Source organism: Carassius carassius, chromosome 30 (assembly GCF_963082965.1).
Source record: "Carassius carassius chromosome 30, fCarCar2.1, whole genome shotgun sequence".
Classification (NCBI taxonomy): domain Eukaryota; kingdom Metazoa; phylum Chordata; class Actinopteri; order Cypriniformes; family Cyprinidae; genus Carassius; species Carassius carassius.
In genome coordinates, this window is record NC_081784.1 from 5,157,392 (window position 1) to 5,163,568 (window position 6,177).

General features: G+C 41.1%; 1 long non-coding RNA gene across 1 annotated transcript in view; it reads left to right on the forward strand.

Annotated features, from left to right (window-relative positions):
- Window positions 1-5,785: 5,785 nt before the first annotated feature.
- The window catches only part of LOC132111093 (uncharacterized), a 47,228-nt gene continuing 46,836 nt past the window's right edge, over window positions 5,786-6,177 (forward strand). Inside the window, exon 1 of the long non-coding RNA XR_009424730.1 lies at window positions 5,786-5,883. This is a non-coding gene — a long non-coding RNA (uncharacterized LOC132111093). The remainder of the gene's footprint in view (window positions 5,884-6,177) is intronic.

Sequence of the window (6,177 nt, forward strand, 5' to 3'; positions counted from 1 at the left end):
GTTGATAAGATCCAATTAAGTTAATTCTAATAGCATTCTAAAGCTACTTTTCAGTTGACATTTTACCCCAAATGTCCCAAATCTCAGAACTTTAGTTAATGCGCGTAAAAAGTCTAATGGAATAAAAATGTCTAAGAAGCATAAAATGTTCCACCATCAGAACATTTGACTGTTCTTTTATGCTCTGTAAGTTATATGAACAGTCTTCTTCTGTGATAATATGGATAAATTAAGCTTTGCTGAAAGCTTCAAATTCTTCACTGGCTTACAATTCTCCCTAATGGTTGCTTTGTGTTTTCATTAGTTATGGGCGTTTTCCGCAAATATCACATTCGAATATTTGAGCTCACAAAAAAACGAATATTCGAATATTCGTTTATTTAAATTAAGTTTAATGAGACAGACGTTATTTTTCAGCAACATTTATTGTTTCCGGCATTTTTTAACAAGCTTACACACAATAAGCTTGAACATTACACATCATGTTTTGTAGCTGAAAACCTTTAACAATGCGTGCAAACAAACAAAAGTACAGATTAAAAGCAAAAAAAAAAAAAAAAAACGTAAAGCAGCCTGCAGCAATTAGGCTATTGTAGAATGTAGCCTACACTTAACTTTGAAACTTTTAAACTGTCAGCAAATCATTTTTGCTTTTTTTTCTCTATTGTTTTACATGTTCTTGTTAAAGTGTAACTAAACCCCTGCTCAGAGCCTGACTCCACCCACTGACAATATTTGAAAACTGCTGAAAAGTGGGCAGATCACAGCGGAGATAGAGGGGATGAACCTAGGGCGGGGCTGAGCGAGTGCGGCGGGATCCTGAGACTCGCAGTGACGGATTTATTGACAGCTGCTGTCAGAGACGCTAAAATGGAGAGTGACTGTAATGACGCAAGTAGCTTTGCAACAGAGCGATCATTTGGAGGATTAAAGGACTTTTCTCCCCCACTTTTACCTGAAGTGGAGGGTGTCGAGGTGTCTGTTCCTATCAATTTGAGCCGCTGGCTCAAACTGCGGTCTTACCTCCCGCACCGCGTCGCTTTTCAGGGCGAGCTGTGTGGAGAAGCCCATTTCCACCTCCATTGCGTTGGAGAAGCAATCCCTTGTAAAACGCAGTTTGCACACTCAAGCTCTAGGCGGGAACTTGCGGTCTTCCAGGCCAAATGCATGCAATCACTGGCGCTTAATTTTAAAGTCTGCTGGTAAACTATGCAGTCCAGCAGTGCTGTAGCAACCAGCAACACACCTCCGTACCATCCTGACCACTGTACTAAATACAGATAAATCTACGCTAACTTGAAGATCTAAATAACTATATAATTGCTATGCTAAATAGATGCTATATTAGTCTATCCTGGTCGTTACCAATACTCGCAATTCCAGCTCCTGAGTCCTGACTCACTACAGTGATTTTGATGGTTTTATACTGCCAAGGGCGTGGTAGCTCGTACCAAGGAGCGTGGTGAGCTGGAAACCGCTTACGTCACCTGCTACCGCTTATGTCACTTGCCACCGCAACATCCAATAGGAAAAATCAACTGCAGTAGCCACCATTCAACCTGAAGAGGGCAGCACTCACACGTTTTTACACCATATATTGTAGAATTAAAACACTTTATACTCAAATGTCAAAAAAGTTACTCGAATCAATGAACAGCACTAATAAAGCCCCATTCTTATAGATCATTAACTAAAAAAAGTTGGTTTAGGGGTTAGTTACTCTTTAAAGGAGTCATGACCCACAATTTGCACTTTTCCACGAGAATCAATGTATGTTATGATTGCCTAACGATTATACACTGGCCGGGAAGCCGATATTTAAAAGTGAAGCGTTTGTTTACCTCAGGGTTTGTAAAATAGCCCACGTGCACGCGCACTCAAATACGAGATTTTGATTTCTTCCCCGTCTTGACGTCAAGACGGGGCAGGATATACCATATATGGACACCGCAGCAGGAAGCTCGCCCTTCCCCTCTCCCCCTCATATTCAGTCGAGAAAGACGCTGGAACTAATGCACACGTGAGTTGCTCTGTGGTTGACTGCCAGAATCAACATGTAAATGTGTTTTCTCTACCAAGAAAAGAACCTAGCTATCAGAGACCAGTGGATTAAATTCATTTTAATGACGCGGTTCCTTCAACCCTTCCACTGGTTTATTGTTACGTGTTTGTGCTAAACATTGTACGCCGAAATCCTTCACAAATTTGGGGCAATATCAGGCGGAGTTGGAATCGAAGCTCGGGAAAAGCGCCATTCCAACAAAATTGCCTGCAATTGAAACGGTAAGACTGTTTTTATTGCTCTACTGTGTGTAACAAACAGCATCTAACTGCTAATGCGCTATTGTATGCTGCTATTGCGTCTGTCACTAGACAAATAAACGAAAGACTCGTGGTGAAGTAATTATTTATGTTCCCTAAAAACGGACTTTTGACTGCATTATAATGATTTCTTAATTCCGAATATGATCAAGATTGCGTAGGTTGATGTGTTCGGGGAATTTGCCAGTTAATAGTAACATTTAAAGCCCCTTAAGTGAACGAAATGACTCGAAAAAAGATTTGTTCATTTTGATGAACGAGCTTGAACAAGAGAGTCTGGCGTTGCCAGATTGGGTGTTTTTTTCCGCTACATATTAAGGCCGGTTTACGGTGGGTTTTAGGTGGGTTTTCGCCTGGAAGGCTTTATAGAAATCTGGCATCCTACTGAACGAAGTTAAACTGAGAGAGAGCGTGGCGTTCACAGACACCAGAATGAACGACTTCACAGTAACGTTCATCAGGCAGTAATGCGGTACGTTCAGTTCATGTTCGCCCAAAATATGAACGAGTTCATGAACTATCGTTCAATGAACGCGTCCAGGCACAACACTGGCAGGAGTATTAGCTTCGAGGTATGGGGAATGGCTGCTAACGTACTTTGCAAAAAACAAATGACTGAGATCATCATGAATTCGGTTATTGTTTATTTGTTGCCTAACGCTTGTATATGAGGCGCCGTCTAGTTTGTGTGTGTGTGCTGTGCTCGTGTCTCATATGAGTAACGTTATGTGCGTGAGTTCATATACATGTATGTGTGACCACTTAGTATATATGCAAGCGTGTTTCATATGTGTGCGTGAATGAAGTTTGATTTAAGCCCTAAACGGCGCCTCATACTTATACACTGGCCGGGAAGCCGGTCGCGTTCATTCACAACTTGCGCCATGATGTCAGTTTGTAATGATATGCTAAAGCGTTACCTGCGTTGTCAACCCCCCCCCCCCTTCCTGCAACCAATCAACGCGCCCCTCATTTGCATTATTATAATGACCGTCCACGACAGCCAAAATATCGCATCAGATCTCGCGAGACAATAATGCCTACAGAAATAAGGGTCTGAGGAGCTCTGTGTTTATTTTTTTTCCACTTTTCTTTTTTAGAAGGGCCTGAAAGACTATAATACAGCAGTAGGTATCCAAGGTAATACGAGGGTATGACTCCTTTAAGAAATACGGGCATGTAAACATGATCGGGGGAAAGTCGGCTTCTTAGTCTGTGAACAATAAGGCCGGCCGCGGAGAAAACGCGCTCTGACGGCACAGACGTTGGCGGGACTCACAAATAATGGTGTGCTAAGCGAATAAGTTTTTTGAAGCGCTTCGTGTTTTCGTTTCACCACTGAATGGGATCCTCATCTGGTGGAATACATGGCACCAGCTAGAACTGTTCCCACTCGCCTCGGCTGGACTCTCTGTAATCATCGCTGAAGAACTGGCTCAGCCTTTTCCGACGAGTGGGCATTGCATCTTCTTCATCATTGATGATGGCGGCTGCATCCGCACCACTCGCATCAAGGAAAATACTCTGATAATGTTCAAAAAAGTTTTTTTTCTTACTTCTCTCATGTTTTCGTCGAGAAACCTGAGATGTTTGTGCCGAGGGTCTAAGGCAGACGCGAGAAAAGCAGTTTTCACTGCATTCTGCAAGTTAGGGGTGTTTATTCTTTGCTTGAGAGATGCCGCAACAATGTTCTTGAATTCGGTCACTTTCTGTGATTCTCCACGGCATATTTAAAGTACTGTAGAAGACCGCAGTTCTTATTCATTCATTAATTATTTTTTGCTTGCATACATCTTCAAATATGCCATGGAGAACCAAGTTAGGTTTTATTGTGAATTGTTTTTGTTTTGTTTTTTTTGCGAAATTCGAATATCATTTTTATTTATCGAATAATTAGAGCAGAACGAATATTCCAATGTTCTACTATCCGTGCACACCCCTAGTTTTCATCTCTCTCATAAACAGGGCTTTAAGTGGGCCGGTACGCACCAGTAGCCTACTCAGTACCGCCACTTCCAAATATAGCTCTTGAGCGTACCGCCACCTCTCCGTGCGCCCGAACGTGCTTTTAGCGTACCGGTATGCTCATTTGGACATCTGTTTTAATAGAGGTTTTAATCTTTTGCCTGCGCTGCCGCTTTTCAGAGCGCCATTCACAATGCACGCTTCCTAATTCGTCCCACCTAGAGCAGAGACTAGAACACCTAGAGTGTGTACTTTACACACACACACACACACACACACCGTTTAGTTTTACAAGTGAAAAGCTCATGCGTCGCTCTTGCCGCTGTCAGTGTCAACAATTCAACCTGGCAGGGAGTGTGTGTGTGAAACGCGCACACTTGGCTCAATTACAATTCAAATACAGATCACAACATTTAATATGTTCTTCTGGCTTCAGACTTTTAAGTACTATAACAACACTAAAAGACTCCGCTAACTCACTTGGCTGACACCCCACCAAGCTTGAATGATATCGCTGCAGGTCAGACTCAAGGTAATGAAGTAATGCAGTAGCTCTTTCAGGTAGGGTGACCAGATGTCCCGAAAAATTCTATATGCACAAAGACAATACGACCGTTTTGTCCCCTTTTTGTTTTAAAGCTTGATGAAGAGAGAGCAAGTTGCTGCAGCTGAGAGGAGGACAGTGATGCACGCATATGGGAGTGATTGACAGTTCGCGGCACTGTGTACAAAAAATACTACGCTACACAATGATTTCGTTATTTTCGTTTAAGCTTATTAACGTTAGCGTTACAGAAAGGTCTGATTTAAAAAAGGTAATTCTCTCCTGATCCTTAAAGGACTATTATTTATACTGATGTGCAAAGTAAATAACAGCACATTTCTTTTTAATACTCAAATTTGATCAAGCAAGTCAAGACAGACATCAGCAGCATAATAACAAAGTTGTTTAAAAATAGATTAAAACGGTCAAATTAATGTAAATTAAATTTCATGTGGATAAGCACAGTCATTGAGCTGCTGTCCTGCTGTGTGTCTTCATTTACAGTTGTCTGAGTGTCACTGCATCCTCCTGCTCTTCTTTAAACTGCGGGGATTTTTCATTATTCCTAATTTGAATGTCATTTGAAATATAATTGGAACCTCGGAAGCAATTTCTCATCAAATGCCCCCAGAAAAGCTCAGCTCTGAGGTGTCCATTAAATATGATTAAAACTAAAATTGAATTTACTGGCTTGTGATCATGCTTTTTTAACATTTGTCAATGTTTTTATTTATTTTATTTCTTCCTCAACTTTTGATCTCTTTTATATTTAAAGCAGGTTTAAAGCACGTATGCGTTTGTGAATGGGAACACATTTTATATGTTTTCTCACAGCTCTGAATTAATAAATCATACATGACATACACATTTGATATCTATATTTCTGGCTGTGTGATTTGAGCTCGTTAATGTCTTATTGTGTGTGTGTGTGTGTGTGTGTGCAGTTCCTCACATTTTCATTTGGTGGCGCTGTGGCTCCTGTGTGGCCGCACTGATTGAAAGACTGGAAATGGAGAGAAATGCAAAACTCAATCCTCTGGCATCAGATCCGGGTTAGAATTTCGGTGGGAACCAAAAAGCACTCGGTGATATATGCAGCAGGGTACGTGATGTGCTTGTTATATTGTTGTTCTGAAAGAGCTCATGATTATTTGGCTTTGGGATCCATGCTTTCTTTAGGACACTTGTGAGAGTATGTTTGAAATTAACTTGAGACTGAAAAAAAAAGCTTTTTTTTTTTTTTTGCATTTGGACACCTTTCTTCAGTTTTAGGTTTTGGTATGTCCATTGATCATGATGGGAGAGTTTGTGTGATTTGTTGAAGTTAATCGATATATGGCCGGATC